A 24,776-nucleotide genomic window follows, 5' to 3' on the forward strand; every position below is an offset into this window, starting at 1 on the left:
TTCGAGCCACACTGAAAGGAGTAGCTCAAAAGTGGTTCAATAATCTTCCCCCTAACACAGTGAATAATTTCACTGAGCTTAATATCTTGTTAACTAGCTACTTTCTAGCAAACCGGCAGGAACATAAGACCAGCATGCATTTGGGCAAGATCATCCAAGGGCCTAAAGAAGCCCTAAGAAGTTTTGTGAAGAGATTCAACTTAGAAGCATTGCAGATCTAGGATCTGAATGCGGGAGTGGCCTTTGACACCTTCATCAGGGGTCTAAGGCTAGGAAGCTTCATGTTTGATTTGGTGAAGAAGAAGATTTCTACTATGATCGAAGCCTTTCAGGAGGCAGAGGCATTCATCCATGCTACGAAAGTTTTTACAAAAGCAAAGCATCCGGAGGCGAAAAAGATTGAAGAAACAATTCAGCCTAAGAAGAGCATCCCCAAGAAAGCTGAAACTTCGGCGGTGACTTCGATGACAATCTCATCTAAGAGAAGCAAAAGAGTTGAACCAGTAACATCAGTTGAGCCTATAGAGTTCAGCAAGGATCAGTACTCCATTCTTATGGAGATAAAAGATCAGTATGAACTGAAAGCGCCAGCCGAAATGAAGACTCCCTATAGAAATAGGGATAAAAGCAAGTACTGCCATTTCCATAAAGATTGTGGCCATGAAACAAAAGAATGCAAGCATTTGAAAAGAGCTTTGGAAGACTTGGCTCGCAAAGGTAAGATGAATTCCTATCTACCTCAAGCGGGTAGAAAATTTCAGAAGAGAGATAATCTTCAAGGCATAAGAAAGGAAGATGAAAGCACTGACGAAGATACAGTGCTTGTGATATTTGGAGGTTTCACAGCAGGAGGCCCCACCAACCGCGGCCATAAAAATTACTTACGGGAGCTTGGCCAGATAATGCTTACTGATTAGGCAGAGTCTGACCCTTTCCCTAAGGTTGTCTTCATCGACTTAGATCGCGGGAAGATAAGAACCCCTCATGATGACCCGTTGATAGTAGAGATGAAAATAGCAAACCTCAGAGTAAGACGGATTTTGATTGATACGGGGAGTTCAACCGATATCATCAGTGCGGATTGTTTGACAAGATTGAAGTTCGATGAGAATGATTTAGTCCCAGTCAACCTTCCCATCATTGGCTTTGGGGGAGGAATAATCCACCCAATGGGAACTGTCACTTTGCCCATCAGGGTAGGAGACAAGGAGGCCTCCAGGACGCTGTTTGTTAAGTTCTTGGTGGTACGAGATTTGACGGCTTACAATGTCATTCTTGGACGACCCACCTTGAACCACATCAAAGCTGTTATTGTAACCCATCTGATGCTAATAAAGTTCGAGTGCGATGGAGGGAAGATTGGATCCCTATATGGAGATCAGCAAGCAGCAAGAGAATGCTACCTCACCACTCTAAAACCTTCATCACAGAAAGGAGAAAAACTAGAGCGGCCAAAGGCAATAAAGGAAAGACTGGCCAAGAAGGTGAAAGGCCACGTAAAAGAGTTAAAGAATGAAGTAGAACAAACTCAGCTGAAGGCCCCTCAGGTCAGTAAGCCGTCCATTCTTTTGCCAAGCAAGAAGAGGAAATGTCTGGCCATCAAAGAAGAAAAAGCTTCGTCAGAAGAAGTAATGGCCATCATGGGTATTGAGCTGGAATGACCAGAACCAGTAGAAATGCCGGCTGAGATTTGTTTGGATGAAAGACGTCCGGAGAGGACGCTGAAAATTGGGTCAGTTCTAGATCCTAAGATCAAAGATGAATTGATCACGCTGTTCAAAGAATTTGAGGATGTGTTTGCTTAGGCAGTTGAGGAAATGCCGGGAATTGATCCTGAAATTGCTGTTCATAAGCTAAACATGGATCCAAGTCAAAAGCCAATTCCGAAGAAAAAGAGGCACTTGGGTCCGGCTAGAAATCAAGCTGTTGATCAAGAAGTACAGAAGCTGTTAAAATCAAAATTCATCCGGGAGACTTATTATCCGGATTGGATTGCGAATGTAGTCATGGTCCCCAAGCCAAATGGAACTTGGAGGATGTGTGTGGATTACACCGATCTAAACAAGGCTTGTCCAAAGGATAATTTTCCTCTCCCCAAAATAGATCGGCTAGTTGATTCCATGGCGGTGCATGCACTACTAAGCTTCATGACTGCTTATTCTGGTTTTCATCAGATTTCAATTTGGCCAGAGGATCAAGACAAGACCTCATTCATCACTGAGAAAGGCCTCTACGGCTGGCTGAGGATGCCTTTCGGCCTCCAAAATGCGCCAGCTACCTTTCAGAGGCTCATAAACACTGTCAAGAATGTTTCTCGAAGATCCTTCACATGATCGTCAAAAGCCGGAAGGAGGTTGATCATATGAAGGATCTTCGAGAAACATTCTTGACTCTTAGAAAATATAATCTAAAGCTAAATTTGCACAAATAAGTGTTTGGAGTGGTGACCGGAAAGTTTTTGGGGTTCCTGGTCGACCAAAGAGGAATTAAATAATGCTCTTAGGAGCCATTTTGAGTATTAATGTGCTACTTGTAGTGTGTTTGTGGATTCAAGTTTACCTTTGTACGAATTAGCATATCTTGGTGCATTTTCTACTCGTTTTTACCACTACAATAGATGATGTATTTACAGAGCATGAGTATTGAGTTGCAACAGTTTTAAAGTAAAGCGAATAGTGAAAGAGGTTGAAAATTGATTCATGTCCACTCTTTTGATGATATTTAAGGTTCTAAAAACCCAAATACATAAGTTTTACTTGGGTTAGATTCTACGATTCGAGAGTTTTCCAAGGATTGGTCACTTGCTTAATTCCGACAAATAACACAAGAGTTATGGCATCTTAGAGAATGGAATTTTGAGCGTCTTAGACCTAAAGACCGCCCGGTCGGGAGGTATCTGCCCCAGTCGGTCGGGCGCCATGCCTTAGCCAAATTTCGTGGTTGAAGAGATCTGCCATCAAATTACTTGCGGGCCTAATCGGGCAAAATCAACCCGTATTGGTCGGGCTAGACGATCTCCCGTAGGAAAGAAGCTGATTTAGTTAGTAAATATTAGAGTTCAGGTATAATAATATAGTTATCTCCTTGTGGATTCGATCCTGACTTTTCTGACTACTAGTTAGTGGACCTTAGGTCATTTTTGATTAGGTGATACCAGTTTAGCCTGTAAAATTTTGGCGTCGTTGCTGGGGAGACGATTTATTTTTATTTTATCTGAATTATAGTATTACACTAACTTACTCTGAAGAACACCTATTTTTCAAAGCATCCAATGTTTGTTTTAGTGTATTTGTGTATGCATAGGAAATCAAAATCTCCAAATCTCATTCCATTTGCTCTAGAGATTGAAAAGACCGCTTGTAGACTCAGAAAGAAACCTAAGCAAGCAAAGTTGTTTGCAGGGATACCTTCCCAAAAGATACTTTCTCCACCATTCTCACCATAACAAGAATTCACTGTCACACTTATATCTCTTAAAATGGGTAAGAATGTTACACAAACCTTCAGAGATTATGCATAAACATCTTTTGATAATGTACCCATTGGGGTACAGATGTCTACAATCGCTGCTACGAATTTTGAAATCAAGTCTCATGTTCTGAATATGGTTCAGAATAATCAGTTTGTTGGGTTATCATATGAAGACCCAAATCAGCACCTGCATTTATTGTTACAATGTTGTGCTACTTAGAAAGAAGCTGGCCGGTGTTACCTCTGATGAGATGAAACTGATTTTGTTTAGCTTTTCTCTACGAGACAAGCTCTATTTTGGTATAATAAGTTGCCTTCCAACATCACCACTTGGGAAGAGCTATCAAAGATCTTTCTCATCAAGTGGCATCCTTATCAAAAGACTGCAGATATACGTCATACAATAGTGACTTTCACCCAAGATCTTGGCGAGTCATTGTATAGCTTGGAAAGATTCAAGAATCTGCATTGCCTTTGTCCTCTTCATGGTTTAGACAAATGGTATTTTTGTGTCAGATTTTCTACACTAGAGTTGATGTAGATACAAGGTAGGTAATTCATGGAGTCTCCGGTGGGTTCTTCATGGTATAAGGCCATAAAAGAAGGGTATGATCGAACTTTTGGAGAAACTTGCTTCTAATGAAGTATCCACTATTCTATCTGCTATGAAAAAAGAAGGCAAGCATGATGTCGAGGCCTACTCTTTACTATATGGGTAACTAGTTGCTCTAAACCAGAAGATCGATTTCTTAGAGCTAGGTAATGATTCCTCCTCCCACATGAGTGTTAGCGCGATGGCTAGTACTTCTGTTTACAATGCCCTCATTTGTGATGCTTATGGGATAACTAGGTACAACTCTCAACAATGCCTCAATATCCTATCTTCTAATCTAGGGGGCAACTGTGAGGCAGTTATCACTACTACATTTTTAACCAAAGGCAATGGCTAAGATTAGCTAATGCAACAGATTTTTTTTATACCATTGCTGTAGGAACATCTATTGCAATGGTCCACATCATCGTACGTTTATGGATGGAGCTATTGCAACAAGTTTACAAAGACCATTGCAGTAGGTAGAGCTATAACAATGACTTTACAAAGACCGTTGCATTAAATGGAATTATAAAAATGTGATGATAAGGTTCGACGCACTAGACATTAGTTATGGCAAGTTATCTCTTGTCATCTGTAGATCAAAATTCACACAAGAATTATATCTCTTTCCCTCTATTTTTTTTTCAACGAAAATTTTAAAACTTAAACCAAAAAATCCCCCCCTAAATTTTCGTAAAACAAAAAAGTTCCATTAGAGAACTAGAGATAATTGATGATCGAAAAACCCTAAGAATATTTGCCAATAAAATATCAATCTCTATCCCAAATCTTTAACTGTGCGAATTGCGATTTACTAATAGACTTTCGAGATTTCTTTCAATATTCATGAATATATGGGAAATTCCTCCTCAAATCCTCAACATATCAAGTAAGTGAAATTCCTCCCCAAGAATACCCAGCAATTAGGCGAAATTTCGAATACCAGTTCTTCTATTTTGTGAATTTTCGAAATTCTTCAAAAGGCACAAAATTCCACTCGAGCTTCAAAATAGGTGCGTTCTTCAATTTCGTGAATTCTGTAAATTCTTCAATTGAATTCTGGAAATTCTTCAATATTATAGTTATGGTTTTGTTGCATGGTAATAGAATATAAATATAGAGGGTAAATTATTCAAGAAATCACAGCAAAGAGTCAAAATTTCAAGAAAACCCAACAAAGAGGAGAAATTTCGAATCATTAGTTGAGCTTCAAAAGGTATGTTCTTCAATTTCAATTGTTATGAGAGTAGGGGGCAAGGGGGGGGGGGTGACGAATCAATTTTGCTGCCCTTACTGAACTAGTAGATTTCCTAATTGTGTTGTACCATTCAAGTCACTATTAATCTGCTAGTATATCTAATATAAGAAGCTTAGCGAATAGGAATAAGAAATAGTAATGGTGCAGGAATGAGGTGAACAAAACATTTGCTAGTTTCTTGTATAATGTTGAATTCTATCTTTGTTTGTTACTTGCTGATTGAAGAATAAGAAATATACTATCAAATCTTAGCTTAGTTGTCTGCCTGTTTGGTTACCTATTTAGTTAATTCAGTTAGATTAATAGATTATTCATAAAGGGTATTATCCCAATGAATCTCCTGCATGTAAAATTTCCTAAGTACGGTTAGCTAAGGATTGTTTCAATTGTTTGAAAGATTCTTGGCCGTAGATTGCTTTTCAACTCCATTAAATCTACACTGGTGGTTTGTCGACAGATTGGAAAATAAGATTAGGCAAATAACAATCCACAAAAATAATCAAGAAAAGTGCGAAACTTGTTCAAAAACAAATCAAAAAGAAGGTCGATCTCAGTTCACTAACTTAAGATGTATACATAACCTATTCCACTAAAAGATCGCTGGAATAGAACATCTATTTTCTTATAGTTTTCGTAACTCATAGGATTCTGGTGTCATGGGCTTCTGATAGAGTAATAGGTATAAGCCTAGAGAATATAACTTTACAGCAATATGTGAAATTCTTTTTGTCACTCCGATGTTGCTAATTTATCAGACTCTTACACCACAACCATGACACTTGGACACATAGCTCACAAACAAAATTATCAAAGGAAGACATGCCCGACCTTACAAATCTGCACTTGAACAGATGCTAGAACCCAAATTGTCTAACACTACCCAATTTCAAGAGTCAAGACACATGGCAATCCTGGGCATCGCATGAGCCATTAACTCGTTGTTTTTGAAAATTGTGTGAGGTTTCAGAGGGATTGCTTGGAACATGCTGAGAGTCTACATTGAATTCATCAATTCCCAAGAAAGACGCAGGTAAATGCTCTTTACATCTTCTGTAACAAAGTTGTTTTTTATTTTACCGGCGGGTAGTAATGTTATTGTCAAGTGGTCGGTCCTAAATGTACCTTAAAATACCGCAAGTGTACGGGTCAATTAAAATAAATATAGGGTAAGCAAGATATCGTTTCCCACAAGGAGGTATAATCAACTACCAAATTAAGAGACACTAATATTATCTAGACGATCCGAAAATAGTGATTGGTGGTGATAAACTAGACTAATAAAATAAGAACTATACTAATTCTAACTCTAAAGACGTCAGACAATAGGTATAAATCAAGTATAAGAAATGGTTCTAGGACTTAGATTTCACCAATTAACTTCTACAATGAAATTAAACTAATTGCAGGGTAAAATAATTAGATCGCAATGGTCGAATTCCTAATGTATATTAACCCCTCTTCCAAGGCGGAAAATGTATATTTGAATACTAATCTTATGCCTACTTCCGTGGTCATAAAATTTAGAACAAACTCATTAAGAATAAGAATTCATATAAAAGACCACCCTAAGTGTATAACTATTCCTAAAATTATACTACTTAGCGTTTAATAATCCCACGAACTAATATTGAACTTTCACTTCCGCTAATAATCCAATACCTTAAACATACAATTGATAGGGCCCTTATCAAAAGTAAGCAATTGAACTCAAAATTATCAAATTGCAATTTAAATTAAACTAACCCAAGAATAATTCAATTCATTGACAGAAAATTAAAAGACTACATCTAGTCCTAGAACATGAAAATTTAGCTACACATAACAACTAAATTAACCCAACTATTTGAGAATAAAATCCTGAAATTAAACATAGTAATTAACAGAATTCAATAACATAAACTAAGAGAAGAGATAAAGAAACTCCAGATTCAGATTGAAGAATCAGATAAAACGCCCTTGCTCCCGCGCTGGCGTCTCGCATCCCATCTCCTGCTGTTCAGTTCTTTCTTCGTCGTCTGTTGTCTGCTGTGTCTCTACCTTCTTCGTAGTCTGCCGTCACTCTACCTTCTGTGATGCTGCGTTATGGTTTTTTTTTCCTGTTGTGCCGCCACTCTCTGATGCGTGATTCCTCACTTCCCTCTTTTATTCTCAATGGTCTGCCCTCTTTCACTTAGTCTTAGGTTTTCTTTTTGTTTTGGATGCCGTGGCTTCATCTTTTAGCCCATGATTTTGTTGCTGTTGGTGATTTGACCAAGGAAAAAGGTTTCCTCTTTGTTTCTTTAGTGGGCTTCCATCCTTTTCTTTGTTTTGCTTTTCTTCTTCTAATTTTCCTTCATAACAAATACATAATAATAACTAAATGGGTTCTAAAGCAAAATATTTGCACAGTAAAAATATACTACTATTATTAATAGTAAGTATAAGTATTACTAGAATCAAGCAAATAATTTATTCAGCGCATTTTTCATATTTTGAATCAACTTTATTACTTAAATAACTTAACTCTTAAAATGATAAAATATGCGAAGAAAACCTATTATAAGTCTCAGAACTTATACCAAAGAGTAATATAATGGACTAAAATTATATATAAAATAGGGACTTATCAACTCCCCCACACTTAAGGTTTGCTAGTCCTCGAGCAAACTAGAACTATAATACTAGTGTCTATTTGTCATTATAAAATTTTAACTTCCTAACTGACTGACTTTTCAGGCAAATCCTCTTATAAGTAGCAATAACTCAACTGAAAGTTTTCACAAACACCAAAAATATGATTTATCGAAATAATTTTAGTTCGAAAATATTATTTAGACGTCACAAAGAATGAGCCAAAGACTAACCAACTCTTCGAAAAACATAGTACTTCATATATTAGTGTTTCCATTCAGTCTTACCACAACCATATTCAAGAATTGAGTAATTGAGCAATCAACTTGGTGAACCCTTACTTTAGTTGTGAAAATAAAAATAAAATATTATAATCACTCATGTGTCTTGGGTATAATAATTATCACTCAAAACCTAAAGGTCGACTCGAAATGAAATATATCGTCTTTAAATTTGCATATCGTTCAATTCTCCACCACTAAGAAGACATAGAGCATAGAAAAATCAAAAGGACTTTAGTAAGGTTGTAATGTAAGGCTCGGGTAAAGGGTAGGAAGTATTTAGTATTTGGTGCTCAAAATCTTTAAGGCAAGTGGAGTACACAATCTCTAACAAAGCCAATTGTAATGTTCACAGTCAAAACTCCAACTACTCAACTGTTAGTCATATATATCTAATAATAAACTTCTCTGAACTCATTTTCATTCTCAATATCAACCTTTTATTTCTTTTTTTCTTCTTTTTTCATATTTTGTCATTTCTTTGTTTCTTCATATTTTTCATTTCATTTTGATATTTTCTTTTTGAGAAAAATTATGATTGGAAACTAATATAATCACCTACACATAGATAGAAGTATGACGTACAACCTCATTTAATTCATGTGATATTCCACTAGCTCAAAGATTAGGTAAAAGTCATGTGTTTAGGAAATAAGCTTGTAATGTGGTTTTGACAAAAGAAATAGGCTTAAGGCTCAGAAGGGCTTTTAGAAAGAGATATGATAATGTAGGTGGCTGAGGCTAAATGTGGTTCAACAAAAACAAATGCCTTTATTATTTTAATATATGCTCATGTTTCAATGTAGTCTCGAAGAAACCAATGCAAATCCAAGAGTTTATACTTCACCAGGAACTAACAGACTTTCATAAAAATAGAGACTAATATAGATGTTTTAGTCTACTAAAAGGCTCAAAAGGATCTCACAAAGGTTATAGATGTCCACCAAGTAAATCACAATCAAATCTTAAATAACCATTCTTACCACTTGTCAAACACTTGAACAATGATACTATGCTATTCTCCAAATCAGTCAAAATTAAAGACCCATTAGCTTGCAACAAAATTAGGAAAGCTTTTTTTTATTTAATTTTAAAAACTGAATTTTTTTTTCTTTTCAGTCAAATGAAGCTAATGGAATTTGCCTTCAAATCAATATCAGACATGAAAATTAAAATTTCTGCATAAATTTTGACAGCACCTCCCCTAAAATATGGCATATCCAATTAGTTTTCTAGACCTGTTTCTTCACACAAATTGATTCCAGCATCACAGAACTACATCAAATCCAGCAATTCAAGGCTTAAGCCTCTCCCCCACACTTATTATAAACATTGTCCTCAATGTTGGAAAATCAAACTAAATTCACGGGAAGGGGAAATTGAATCAGAATACTAAAAGATGGAAAGACACAACCTGGTGTACGATGCAGGAAGTTCCTGTGCAGCAGCAAACAGTAGCACGTAGCAGCAGCACGTAGTTGAAGGAAGTGGCAGGACATAGCAATAGCAGGTTAGAGCAGCACATAGCAGCAGCACGTAGCAGTAGGAAGTGGCAGCAGCACGCAACAGAGCAGGTAACATGCATAAGAGACTCATCTTGATTATCGCACAACCTCATTACAGTCTCTAGTATCTGTAAAATAAAAACAAAAGGAAGAAGCATAAAAAGAACTAAATGAGAAAAGTAAACAATTAAAAGTGCTTGGGTTGCCTCCCAAGTAGCGCTTGTTTAGAGTCTATAGCTTGACTTCCATCAAGTTCCGTTTAGCCAGGATCAATCGAGGAGTTAGTCGCTCCTTTAGTGGTCGTCTTAATTGTCAAGGGAGGCTTACCTTTTGTTTTGAATTCACCCTTTTTCCTCCATGCAAAACATTCCTTGATTGGAGGAAAAACTTTTCTTACCTTTGCTTTCTTAAGCTTAGGAGGAGTACTGTTTTTACTCAAACACACTTCAAGTAGTCATTAGTAGCATCAGTTACATGTTTTTTCTTAGTCATGTCTTCAATTATCTCAACTTGACAAACAAGATCACGTTGTGAATTGCTTTTAGAAGAACTGAATATATTGAAGTGAACTTTCTCTTCACCAATTTCAAACGTTAATACACCTTCTTCTTATAATAGCTCCAGCAGTAGCCAAGAAGGGTCTACCTAAAATAATAGGTACCTCTACATCCTCATCCATATCAAGAATAATGAAATCAACAGGAATAATGAATTTATCGACTTTAATTAGCACATTTTCTAGTATTCCTATTGGATATTTGATAGATCTATCAGCAAGTTGCAAAGAGACAGTGGTAGATTTTATATTATGTAGTCCTAACTTCTTGCAAATAGATAAAGGCATAAGAGAGACACTTGCACCTAAATCACATAAAGCTTTAGAAAATTTAATATCACCTATAGTGCAAGGAATGGAAAAACTTCCTGGGTCTTTCAGTTTAGGGGGAAGCTTTTTCTGAATCACATCACTACATTCCTCACTCAAAGCAATGGTTTCATATTTTTCCAACTTCTTCTTTTTAGACATAATTTCCTTAAGAAACTTAGAATAAGAAGGAATTTGCATTAAAGCATCAATAAAAGGAATGTTAATATGTAATTGCTTAAACATTTTCAAGAATTTCTCAAATTCACTATCTAATTTAGTTTGTTTAAGTCTTTGTGGAGAAGGAATAGGGGGAACATAAGGTGTCACTGGGGGAAGAGGTGTCAATTCAGGATCTTTTTCAGCTTCATAATTCTCTTTCTCTTTTTCAGTTTCATTGGCTACCTCATTTTCTTTAATCATACCTTTTATGTTACTTAACTCCTTACCATTTCTAAGAGTGACAGCATTGCAATGTTGTTTAGGATTAACTTCAGTTTTACTAGGTAAAGCTCCTTGACTTCTAGAATTGATGGCATTAGCTAACTGTCCAAGTTGAAGTTCTACATTTTTATTAGAAATAGCAATCTGATCAACTTTAGTTTCCAACTTTTCAATTCTTTCAGAGGTAGCATTAGCTAATTTTTCAATAGCTAGTTCCCAAGATGGTCTAATTTCTTGTTGGGGTTGTTTTTGATGGAAGCCAGGGGGATGCTGTGAATTAACATTAACATTTTGTTGGTCTGGAGTCCTCCAAGAGAAATTAGGATGGTTTCTCCAGCCTGGATTATAAGTATTAGAATAGGGATCATTTTGTGGGTGCTTATTAAAATTAGAAACATATTGAGCTTGCTCCACATTAGCATATTCTGCAGTTAAATGAGCACCTCCACACAAATTACATGGCATAGTAGTAGACATAGAATTGACATTACTCATTTTAGTAAACAAATTAACTAAGTTGTCAACTTTTGCATTTAACGTGTTAAATCCTTCTACTTCATACATAGCAGCAGTATTCTTTGGTTTACCCTTATTATTAGACCAATGATAATTATTAGAAGCCATTTCTTCAAGTAACCTATTAGCTACTTCAGTAGTTTTACCCATTATTGCACCTCCTGCAGCAGCATCTATAGTGATTCTAACAATTCATTCAGACCATTATAAAAAGTTTGCACTAGTAACCAATCAAGAACACCATGATGAGGACATTTACGTTGTAAATCTTTAAACCTTTCCCATGCTTCATATAAAGACTCCCCATCATATTGAGCAAAACTAGTTATATTATTTCGAAACTTAGCAGTTTTTCCCGGAGGAAAATATTTACTAAGAAAAGCTTGAGATAATGTAGCCCATGTTGTAAATCAATTAGGTGGATTAGATTTTAACCACATTTTAGCATTATCTCTAAGTGAAAACGGAAACAAACCAAGTCGAATCACATCGTCAGTCACTCCATTTAACTTAACAGTGTCACATTTCTCAAGAAAGTTATTATATGTTCATTAGGGTCTTCATTATCTAGGCCACTAAATTGGTCTTGTTGAATGATTTGAATTAAGGCAGGGCGAAGCTCAAAATTATTAGCAGAATTAGTAGGTCTTACAATACTTGAAGATGCACCACTAGCATTCGGCATTGCGTAGTCACGTAGTGGCTTTTCGTTGTTGTTATCCCCCATCTCTAATGGTTTATTATCAGATTCTTCAGAGAAGACGTACTCCAAATCAAACTCTGGCAGCTCTTGTATTTGCTCCAACCTCTTCTGTTTCCTTAGTGCACGCGCTGTTTTTTCAATCTCAGGATCAAAAGAAACCAAAGCACGATTAGTACATGGCATACACTAATAAATATCAGAAATATTGAACTTAACTTAATAATTCTATAAGCACAAAGAAAGAAAAATCACCAAATAAGCAGCAACTTCTACGCTAAATAATTAAGAAACACAACTACTAGTGATTCGATAGAGAAACTAGTTAATAAAAAAAATAATACTAATAACTCAAGAACACAAAGATAGCTCTAACAAAATGTTTATGAGAGGAAATAAAAAAATAAAAAAAATAAAAAACAAAATTTTAAAGAAAAATAAAACAAGTGCTAACAAGAAAATAAAGTCTAAACTAATATTAAAAATCTCTCTAGTATGATATTGACTAATTGCCTCCCCGACAACGGCGCCAAAAACTTGGTCGGTCCGAAATGTACCTTAAAATACCGCAAGTGTACGGGTCAATTAAAATAAATATAGGGTAAGCAAGATATCGTTTCCCACAAGGAGGTATAATCAACTACCAAATTAAGAGACACTAAATTATCTAGACGATCCGAAAATAGTGATTGTGGTGATAAACTAGACTAATAAAATAAGAACTATACTAATTCTAACTCTAAAGACGTCAGACAATAGGTATAAATCAAGTATAAGAAATGGTTCTAGGACTTAGATTTCGCCAATTAACTTCTACAATGAAATTAAACTAATTGCAGGGTAAAATAATTAAATCGCAATGGTCGAATTCCTAATGTATATTAACCCCTCTTCCAAGGCGGAAAACGTATATTTGAATACTAATCTTATGCCTACTTCCGTGGTCATAAAATTTAGAACAAACTCATTAAGAATAAGAATTCATATAAAAGACCACCCTAACTGTATAACTATTCCTAAAATTATACTACTTAGCGTTTAATAATCCCACAAACTAATATTGAACTTTCACTTCCGCTAATAATCCAATACCTTAAACATACAATTGATAGGGCCCTTATCAAAAGTAAGCAATTGAACTCAAAATTATCAAATTGCAATTTAAATTAAACTAACCCAACAATAATTCAATTCATTGACAGAAAATTAAAGACTACATCTAGTCCTAGAACATGAAAATTTAGCTACACATAACAACTAAATTAACCCAACTATTTGAGAATAAAATCCCGAAATTAAACATAGTAATTAACAGAATTCAATAAAATAAACTAAGAGAAGAGATAAAGAAACTCCAGATTCAGATTGAAGAATCAGATAAAATGCCCTTGCTCCCGCGCTGGCGTCTCGCGTCCCATCTCCTGCTGTTCAGTTCTTTCTTCGTCGTCTGTTGTCTGTTGTGTCTCTACCTTCTTCGTAGTCTGCCGTCACTCTACCTTCTGTGATGCTGCGTTATGGTTTTTTTTTTCTGTTGTGCTGCCACTCTCTGATGCGTGATTCCTCACTTTCCTCTTTTATTCTCAATGGTATGCCCTCTTTCACTTAGTCTTAGGTTTTCTTTTTGTTTTGGATGCCGTGGCTTCATCTTTTAGCCCATGATTTTGTTACTGTTGGTGATTTGGACCAAGGAAAAAGGTTTCCTCTTTGTTTCTTTAGTGGGCTTCCATCCTTTTCTTTGTTTTGCTTTTCTTCTTCTAATTTTCCTTCATAACAAATACATAATAATAACTAAATGGGTTCTAAAGCAAAATATTTGCACAGCAGTAAAAATATACTACTATTATTAATAGTAAGTATAAGTATTACTAGAATCAAGCAAATAATTTATTCAGCGCATTTTTCATATTTTGAATCAACTTTATTACTGAAATAACTTAACTCTTAAAATGTTAAAATATGCGAAGAAAACCTATTATAAGTCTCAGAAGTTATACCAAAGAGTAATATAATGGGCTAAAATTATATATAAAATAGGGACTTATCATCAAGCTTGGTAGTTCATGAAATGTGGGTTAGAAGAAGTTATAACATATTTAATCATTACCTTTTATACGCAAGTTACTGTTGGAAACTCTCTATTTTGTATATATCCCTGTGCGTGCATTGTGCATGTGCGCATATGTGGGGAACAATTCACGTTCACAGATCAGAAGGCGCATTATCTTCTTGTTGTTCATGAAACAATTAAACAGATGATATATAAGCTTTAGGGTGTATGTTCTAGGTATATGGAAGGTGTACATATTTGTACATATGTAGTTTATGCCTTCATGGGGTATTAGAACGATGCTGGAATGGACACGATGGAGATGATAACAACTTTAAAGTTTCTCTGGTATTCACCCTAGAGATAAATCTATCAGTAGTCACAACCCATGGGGTCAATTGATCCTTATTATAACACTTATGAACCCTGGGTTGAGAAATCATCCAAACCTCTCATATAGTTAGCAATAATGTGTTGAATCATAAACCTCCACAACCATATGTGCCTCAAAACCAAGTTCAACAGTATGAACCTCAACAACAAGCTCCTCCTGGCTTCTAGAGAAAACAAGCTCCACAAAAACTTTTCCTACTGCTGATCCAGAAATGACAGAGTTGAAGAACACGATGTTTCAAATGCATAAAGGTTTTAATGCTTTTCAAGCAGATACAAAAGCTCAGATGGAAAATTTGGGTACACGTTACAAGATGTTGAAGACTCAACTCACTTAGTTGGCTAGTTCTTATGCTAGTAGGCCATCTGGGTCATTGCCTTCACAACCAATGTAACTAAGAGATACTGCAAATTCCATCACTCTTAAGAGTGTAACGTAGTACGATGGACCAGAGCTGCCTAAGGATAATCAGGTTGAGCCAAAAAAGAATGAAGTTGTGACTGAAACTTCCAAGGTTCTTGAGGAGGCCAACATGCAGAGAAGAAGACAATAGTTGAAAAATTTCCATCTACCCCTCCTGTGATAAAGGTATCGTTCCCCAATTGCATGTTGAAGACTAATCTTGATCACCAGTTTGGTAAGGTTTTGGAGGTCGTGAAAAATCTTTAGGTAACTGTCGCTTATACCGAACTCGTTACTCAAATTCCTGCATATGCTAAGTTTTTGAAGGAAATTTTGACTAGGAATAGAACTTTTAATTTAATGAAGTTGAGAATGTAGCATTAACTGAGGAATGTAGTAATCTTTCGTAAACTTAGTTCCCACCTGAATTGAAAGACTCAGGGAGTTGCTCTACCCCTTCTAACGTAGGCACCATTTTTATTAATAAAGCTTTATGTCATTTAGGTGCTAGTGTTAGTGTCATGCCTCTTACTATTTCCAAAAAGCTTGACATGGGAGATTTAAAATGCGCTTATATTACTCTTCAAATGGATTTCCGTTATGTTAAATACCCCCTAGGTATCTTAGAGGACGTCCCCGTGAGAGTAGGTAACTTTTTTATTCATGTGGATTGTTTTATGCTTGACAAGGAAAAAAATACTCAGATCTCAATTATTTTAAGGAGACCATTCCTTCATACTGCTGAAGCTTTATAGATGTTAAGAATGGAAAATTAACTTTGACTGTGGGAGATGATAAGAGGACTTTTAGTTTGACTAATGCTCTGAAAAGTCCCATGCTAGAGGAAGCCTGTTATAAAATTAATGTTATTAATGTGCTGGTTAATGATGATATGCCTCGATCCCTCGTAATATGAGACCCTTTAGAGGCTTTGCCTTGTTTTGAATATTCTACAAATGATGGTAGTCCCTTGAATGCTGAAGTGGATGACTTGGAAGCAGCTCTTACAGGTGAAGAGCTTGACAACATTACCAGTCACGAGAAGAAACGATTAGTACATGATACTCAACCGGTGAAGGTAAATAAACCTGAGCTCAAACCCCTTCCCCCTTCTCTTAGATTTACTTATTTTTTGGCAATTCAAAGTTATTATTGAAACCAAAAAAAATGGTTGAGTTTTTACATACTCTATGGCACCTACCAAGATAACACAACATCAGTTTCCTAAACAATCCCCACCTTCAAGGAAGGGTTGGAAAGTTAGGCACTTCATGTGCTAAATCAAGGCAACAAAAGCTTGAGAAAGCTAACTAAGAACAACAAGTAAAGTAAACCAAAAATTAATCTATCTCAACAGTCTCTAGATAGATAATCTACAAGACAATGGAACCTATTAAGTGATGAAGAGCAGTTATTTCATTGCTTCTGAACATCTGTAGGCCACATTAAAAATTTTACTATTCACAACATTATTAGGTTCTTGACAAGCACCCTCAAAAATCTTTTTGTTGCATTGGATCCATATGTTGTAGATGGCGTCAGCAAAAAGCATACCATAAACTTGATGTTTAAATTATTTCTGTCTACAAAGTTTTGCAGCTAGAGAAACTTCATATAGAAAACCTATTACATCCCTATTAATATGAAGAAGATGGAGATAGGAACTCCTAGATAATGTGAGAATAAGGGCATTGAAAAAATAGGTGGGCAATTGTTTCATTAGCAGCTGTATAAAGAGAGCATTGAGTGTCTGTTATCAGGTTCCAGTGAGCCAGTATCTCTTTGGTAGTAACTCTCCCAAGCAACACAAGCCAGGTAACAAAAACACTTTTAGGGGAAGCCTTACTGTTGCATATGATCCTTTTTCAAAAGACATTTGGTCTGGTTTCTCTAGTAGTAATATAGTATTTTCTAATGGAGAATTTCCCATTTTTACTATATTGTTGCATAGTGGTCTCATCTCTAAGAGTATCTCTGGAGCTCATATTTTTATTTAGAGCCCATGACATGCTTGAGGGGATGTGCATAGTCCAGCTATTAGCTCTCTTTACATAGTAGGCATGAATCCATCTTACCCATAACTTGTCTTGCTTCATTGCAATAGCCCAGAAATGCTTGGCAATGGCTGATTTAATCTAGAGAATTAAATCTGTAAAATTGAGACCACCAACAGCTTTGGGATAGCACAATTGATCCCAAGCTACCAGATATTTCTTAGAAGGAGTATCTCTGCCAGTCCAAACAAAGGTTCTACAACAACTTTGTATTTCCTTCATAATCTTCTTGGGTAATAAGAAGATTTGGCACCAAAACACTTGTATACTTAACAAAATAGTTTTAATTAGTTGGACTCTACCAGCATATGATAAGTTTTTTGCAGTCCAAGTTTTGGTTCATGCCATAATTTTTTCCATCAGTGGCTTACAAGAAGCATACGAGAGCTTCTTAGATATACTTTTCTTGATGAATCTAAATTTATCATGTGATTGTTAGTGCTTCATTGAATGATGCTCAAATGTCTCAAATTCTGTTTGTTTTGAGAAAACATAAAAGGCCATTGGATATAGTATTGATGATTCGAAGGGTATAAGCCCTGACTTTTGCATGTATAAGATTCACATCGAGGGTGATCATTGTGCTAGTATACAAGGCCAACGTTGTTTGAACCCCAATATGCAGGAAGTGGTAAAGACAGAAGTAGTGAAAATTGCTTGATGATGTAATCATTTATCGCATTTATGATTCTAAGTGGGTGAGTCCAGTTCAAGTGGTTCCTAAAAAGGGAGGCACTACTGTTGTTAAAAAATGAAAAAAAGGAATTAATTGCTACAAGAGTAGTAACTGGCTGGTGTATGTGCATTAGCTATAGGAAATTAAATGTTGCCACCAATAAAAGATTACTTTTCCATCCCCTTTATTGATCAAATGTTAGAAAGGCTAGCTTGTCACTCTTATGTTAGTTATGTAGATGGATATTCCGGGTTTTTTTCAATACCCATCGATCCCGATGATTAGGAGAAGACCACCTTTACATGACCCTATGATACCTTTGCATATCGAAGGATGCCGTTTGGACTATGCAATGCCCCAACCACCTTCCAACGTTGTATGATGGCCATCTTTTCTGAGTTTATTGAGTCCATTATGGAAGTTTTTATGGATGACTTTAGCGTGTATGGAATTTATTTTGATATAAGCATCATCACTTCTTTTTGCTTTAAACTTATTTCTTTTATGCCTTCTTTCGATCTTTGATCTATCTTATCTTTGAACATGTTTCTCAGCTCTTATCTTTTGGATATGATTGAAAATTTATTTTTGTTTTTTTATTTACAACTAAAAATATGTTGGATGTAATGGATATAAACTTGTATTGTTCTTGTTAGATGTGCTGATAAGCCTTAGATAAGCGTCTTGTACTTGGCTTACCTCGTGGCATTGTTCTGGATGCTTTCAGTTGTGAACTTTTTATATTGGATTCTTCTCGTGTTTTAGAGTTATATATCTATTTACTTCCATATGAAATTTTTTCTTATACACATTGTTTTTTTTTTTTGTCTGAGTCTGTCTTCTCTGCCTTTAGTTTATAGTTTGATACATTGTGATTTTGGATGCATGAGTGAAAATGGGAAGAAAATGGTATGTTAGTTGGAAAGAGTAGTGATAGGTCTGCCTTAAATTCTCTTTTGCTATATTTGTTTTGTCTTTCTGAAGGATGATACAACATATGTATCTAAGAGTCTCTAGAGTGCGGCCTGTTTTCTTTCAAAATACGATTTTCTTGTGCTTGGAGGAGATGCTTATTGTAAGTATTTGTTTGTGATTCTGTTTTGCTGACACAATGATGAAGTTTGCGTCATTTGATATGGTTGTTGAGATGATCTATAAGAATGCCATTCCAATTCCCAAGAGCGAATAATGCAGCAAGCCTATGCAGCTTGGAGTGATTTATAATGGATATTTTGTGATATTATAGAATGAGATAACTTTGTTGTGTGTTACGAAGCTGAGAGGAAAGTTTGATGCTAGAGTTTTTCTATAAAGTATTTTCATGCTATAAATAAGAATCTTAATATGTCAATTTTGTTTTTTTTAAGCATATATTGAATTGGTTTCTTCTTGTATTATTTGCTCACTACCCATGCATAGTATCAAATGAACTGATCTTAGAAAATGAGATAACATTGTGCGTGTTTGTGTTGATCTTCAGACTGGACTCATTGTTGGTTTATTGAGAGAGTACTATACTAGTAATACTATTATTAGTTGTGTAAAATTATTATTTTTATTATAAAAATGCTAATTTGCGTTGCATGTTACCTAACATGTGACACAAATGGCTTTTTTATACGTAAGAAAAGTCATTTGCTTCGCATGTGAGGCAATATGTGACGCAAATGGCATTATTTTTAGGTATAAAAAAACCATTTGCGTCACATGTAAGCTTACATGCAACTCAAATGACATTTTAAAAAAAAAACCATTTGCGTATAAAAAAAGCCATTTACGTATAAAAAAAGCCATTTGCATCACATGTAAGCTTACATGCGACACAAAGGTCATTTTTTTAAGGTAGAAAAGCTCGTCACATGTAAACTTACATGCGACGCAAATGACTCATATTTTGCGTCGAACACCAAACCGACGCAGATAACTTCTGTACTATTTTCCTCGAGACCTGTGTCGTCTGATGTCCGTCCGACGCAAATAGTGGTCCCAGGTCCTACGCAAATAAATGATTCTATACTAGTGATTGTTAATGACTACTCAAGACACACTTGGATTATTTTTCTCTTTAGTAAGGATGAGACTTGTGATCAGTTTCTTGTCTATGTAAAGCGAGTTCAAAATTTGAGTGGTCACAAATTAATGCATATTAGATCTGACCATGGTAAGGAATTTGAAAATTACAAATTTAATGATTTAATTAGAGATCATGGCTTAGATCATAATTTTTCAGCCCCTAGAACACCACAACAAAATGGTGTTGTAGAGAGGAAAAATAAGACTTTAGAAGATATGGCTTAATAGCTAGTGGACTACCAAAGAACTTTTGGGTTGAATCTGTTAACATTGCTTGTCACATAATAAATAGTGCCATGATGAGACATGTCATTAATAGAACTCCTTATGAACTTTATTCTGGTAAGAAACCCAATATTACACATTTCAGAACATTTGGTTGTAAATGTTTTGTTCATAATAATGGGAAAGATAATCTTGGAACATTTGATGCAATGAGTGATGAAACAATATTTCTAGGATACTCTCCACATAGCAAGGCTTATAGAGTTTACAATAAAAGAACTATGTGTGTTGAAGAAAGTGTACATATTATCTTTAATGAATCTGACAATTTTAATCCAAACAAGCAAGTTGATGATTTTGACATAGGCTTGGCTAGACCAAATGAAAAAGATGGATATTCAACTCAGGATGAAGAAGGAATAGAAGAAGAAAGGAATGAAGAAGAAGCAAATCTTCATAACAATATTGTTCATGTTCCTCAAGATGATAGAATTATTCTTGTTCCTACAAAAAACAAAAATGTTCCAGGAACTGATTCAACAATGGATGAGAGAGGATCAAATGAAAAATGCTTATCATCTTCTCAAGAAAGTCAAGAGGAACAACCTGTTCCTATAAGAGAATTTCCACCAAAACCTTGGAGATAACAAATATCAAATCTACTGGATCGGAACTCATAATAAGCGACGACATACCGAAAGGTATGCAAACTAGATCTCAGTTAGAGAATTTTGTGCATTTCATGCGTTCCTATCAATGATGGAACCAACAAATCATGAAGAAGCCTTGACTGATTTTTATTGTATTATTGTTATGCAAGATGAGTTAAATGAGTTTCAAAGAAACAAGGTATGACATATAGTTCCCTCTTCTAAACAACAAAAAGTGATAGGATTAAAATGGGTGTTTAGAAACAAACTAGATGAGTATGGAACTATTGCAAGGAACAAAGCTAGACTTGTAGTAAAAGGTTATAATCAACAAAAAGGAATTGACTATAAATAAACCTTTGCTCCTGTTGCTAGACATGAAGTCATTAGAATATTAATTGCATTTGTTGCATATATGGGATTTAAGTTGTATCAAATGGATGTCAAATGTGCATCTCTCAATGGCTATTTAAATGATGATGTATATGTTAAACAACCCCCTAGATTTGAATATAATGATTTCCCAAACAATGTATACAAGCTTGACTAGGATCTTTATGGGTTAAAGCAAGCACCTAGGTCATGGTATGAGAGATTATCTAAGTTCCTTCTAGAAAACAACTTCAGAAGAGGAAAACATAATAAAACTTTGTTTCTAAAATCGAAAGGAATTGATATACTTCTTGTTCAAATAAATGTTGATGAAATTATCTTTGGAGAAACTAATGAATTATTATGCAAAGAAATATCTAAACTCATAAGTAATGAATTTGAAATGAGCTTGATGGGTGAGTTAAATTTCTTTCTTGGGTTATAAATTAAGCAAACTGAAAGAATAATATTTATTCACCAACAAAAATACATAAAGGAACTACTAAAGAAATATGGCCTTGAAAATTCAAATATCAATCACACTCTTATGGAAACTTGAACTAGATTAGATGAAGATTGCATAGGAAGAAGTGTTGATTAAACAAAATATAGAGGCATCATTGGTTCTCTTTTGTATCTAACTGTTAGTCATCTAGATATAACTTTTAGTGTTGGTTTTTGTGCTACATTAATCCCAAGGTGTCTCATCTAACAGTTTTAAAGAGAATTCTTAGATATCTCAAAGGATCAGATGATCTTGGACTTTTCTATCCAAGAAGTGACACATTGAGTTAAGAGGATATGTCGATGCTAACTATGCTGGAGATCTTGTAAATAGGAAGAACACATCATGTATGGTTCAATTTTTTAGCCATAGTTTAGTTTATTAGAGTACCAAGAAACAAAACTCAATTACTTTATCTATAGCTGAAGCAGAATATGTAATTGCTGCTGCATGTTGCTCGCAAATGCTTTGGATAAAATAATAACTTTGTGACTATGGAATAACTTTAATTGTGTTCCTATTTATTATGATAATACAAGTGCCATTAGTATTTCAAAAGATATAGTGCATCATTTAATAATTAAGCATATACATGTCAGACATCACTCTCTAAAAGAAAATGTGGAAAAAGGTTTGATTAAACTTGAGTTTTGTCAAACTGAAAATCGGATTATTGATATTCTAACCAAGCCTCTACAAAGGATAGTAAGAAAATTAAGGCTTGAGTTAGGTTAATAAAACTTAAGTAATTAAACCTGTTTCAAACACTCATGTCTGAATTGATTTGTCTTACTTTATGTGATATTAAGTGATTGCGTTGAATTTCCTAAGAACATTGCAAATTAACACTATCTAAACATAAACATGGGCTCAAAGGAATAAAGCAACTCACAAATTTCACATGATACTCCCCTTATTGTTCCTAAGTGATAGAAACATGCATGATTTGAAGAATGTTGATAATTAGCATAAGTTGTTCCTATAACACAAGTTCCCTATTTTTCTTTTTCTTTCTATAGATTGAAAAGTCCATAAAAATCAAAAAATCCAAAAATCCCAAAAATATTGGGATCAGACTTAACAAATCTTGATTAAATTTTATATTTTATTTTATTTTATTTTATTTTTCTCTTTAATTTTCCATGTGTAGCACTTCGTATACTGTTACATGCATCTTCTTTTTCCTTCTTTCCTCCCAAAACTATGTTCCTTTAATCGCTTCATCTTCACCATTGTTTATCTTCATCTCACCTCTTTGCACCATATAAAACCTCGAACTTTTTCCACCAAATGGCAAAAACCTCTCTTAATTCACCTTTTCCGAAAACAAAAAAATCCAAAAACCTCACAAATGGAAAACCCTCTTCTCCATCCAAAACTCTAGAAATCGAAAATCCTTAAGAAACACCAATGGAGGTAGAAAGACAAAAATTGGGGTCACCAAGGAGAAGTGTAACTGAAAGGGGAAGATCATAAAGAAGAAACCCTGGATTAGTTGAGGGGGAAGAAGAAACAATGCATGTTCCTTCCAAAGAAATTGCCACTTCTTCCTCAAAGGAACGAGTGGAACGAAGTGATACTAAGTATGTACTTTGTTTTCGTGTAGATTTAGAATGGGCCAGCAGAGTTAAATTTATTGAACTCATCGATTCTAACGGAACAAGGTATGGAATACCTTTTTGAAACCACATTTAACAACGCCTTAACTCTTTTAGCCATGGATGATTTTCTTGCAAACTTCATCAACACTGATGGAGTATGTACCACTAAAGTCAGGGGGAAGAAAATAAAATTCTCCTAAGAGACCTTAGAATAAATATGAGAACTTCCTTGCACAGGAACTGATCTATATTTCAAGAGGAAAGGAATATTCACCTTTCCTAATTTCACCCAAGATGACGTAGTTCAATCCTTCGGGGGAACTGCTGACCAAACTAAAATCAACCACAATCTCCTATTCCTAGTCTATAAAATCTTATTTAATTTTTTGTAGAGAGCACTCATTCCTCGAACTGGAAAGTGGAATGAGGTGGGTCTCTCGATATGTTCTATATGTTTTGCCTAGACCACCACATTCAAATAAACGTCCCCCACTTTTTATCCAAAACCTCCCTCACTGCATAGAGAACCATTATGTTGTTGGATATGGTGCTTTGATCACTTTTCTTTTCTCTCACTTCAAAGTTAAAATTACTGGCTTGCCTACCTTGGGAATTAAGCAAGGTAATATTCTAAATGAAAAAACATTATATTGATTGGATCTCTCTGTCCAAGATGGGGTTTTGACTCAAGGGAGGATAGTCTCTAGCTCCTCGCAAAAGAGAAAACTACCTAAGGCAGTGGAGGAGGAACAAGTTGAAGTGATCTTGGAGGAACAAGTTCCTAGACCTAATGAATCAAAGGAAAAGCCCCCAAGACACGAAAAATAGTTGCCAAAAAGCCTACCAAACTTGCTCGCTAAACAAGTGAGGCAAAGTTCTAGGTTGAGAATTGCAAAAACCACCCCTGTTCCTTCTAATGAGGACTCTCCTTTAGTTCAATTTGATGAACAGGAACCACATAACATCTCATTTAAGGAACTCACTCCTCCTTCTTCACCAAAAATGTCGATTACCCTCAACACCATCCCTTCTATCTCTCCTTCATCCTTCTATATTCCTTCTAGTTATGAACAAATCAAGGTTGCATTAAATGAGCCTAACCCTTTCTCCCCTACATCTGCTACTCTACCACCCCAACCTCCATTATTTCCTCCTCTATATACCACTACTTCACCTTTTGTTCCTCTCGTAGGAACATCAACACCATCCCAAGAACACACCCCAGTTCTTCCACCAAAACCACCTACTAACTTTGGTTCAAAATGAAAGGAACAAGTTCCTTTGGGTGACTATGGATGGGCAAGTGAGGTCTGTCTCCCTGCTCGTCATTTGATAATCAAATTCTATAATCACCTTAAATTCACTGGACTTTGGATGATAAAACTAATAAGATGATGGGTATAATAAAGTCCTTAGTGATACAATGATAGAGCAACAAAAGAACATGGAGATGATGGCCCAAGCAATTAACTCCATGAAGAAGCAATAGGATTGACATCATGAGGAGGTTATGAAAAATTAGAGGAAGTGGT

At 35.3% G+C, this 24,776-nt stretch overlaps 1 non-coding gene across 1 annotated transcript; it reads left to right on the forward strand.

Moving 5' to 3' along the window:
• The first annotated feature begins 11,782 nt into the window (after positions 1–11,782).
• LOC125492173 (small nucleolar RNA R71) lies at positions 11,783–11,889 on the forward strand. Its single transcript, XR_007268617.1, has one exon. It is a non-coding gene; the product is annotated as a small nucleolar RNA R71 (small nucleolar RNA).
• Positions 11,890–24,776: the final 12,887 nt, after the last annotated feature.

Source organism: Beta vulgaris, chromosome 7 (genome assembly GCF_026745355.1).
Source record: "Beta vulgaris subsp. vulgaris cultivar EL10 chromosome 7, EL10.2, whole genome shotgun sequence".
Taxonomy (NCBI): Eukaryota; Viridiplantae; Streptophyta; class Magnoliopsida; order Caryophyllales; family Amaranthaceae; genus Beta; species Beta vulgaris.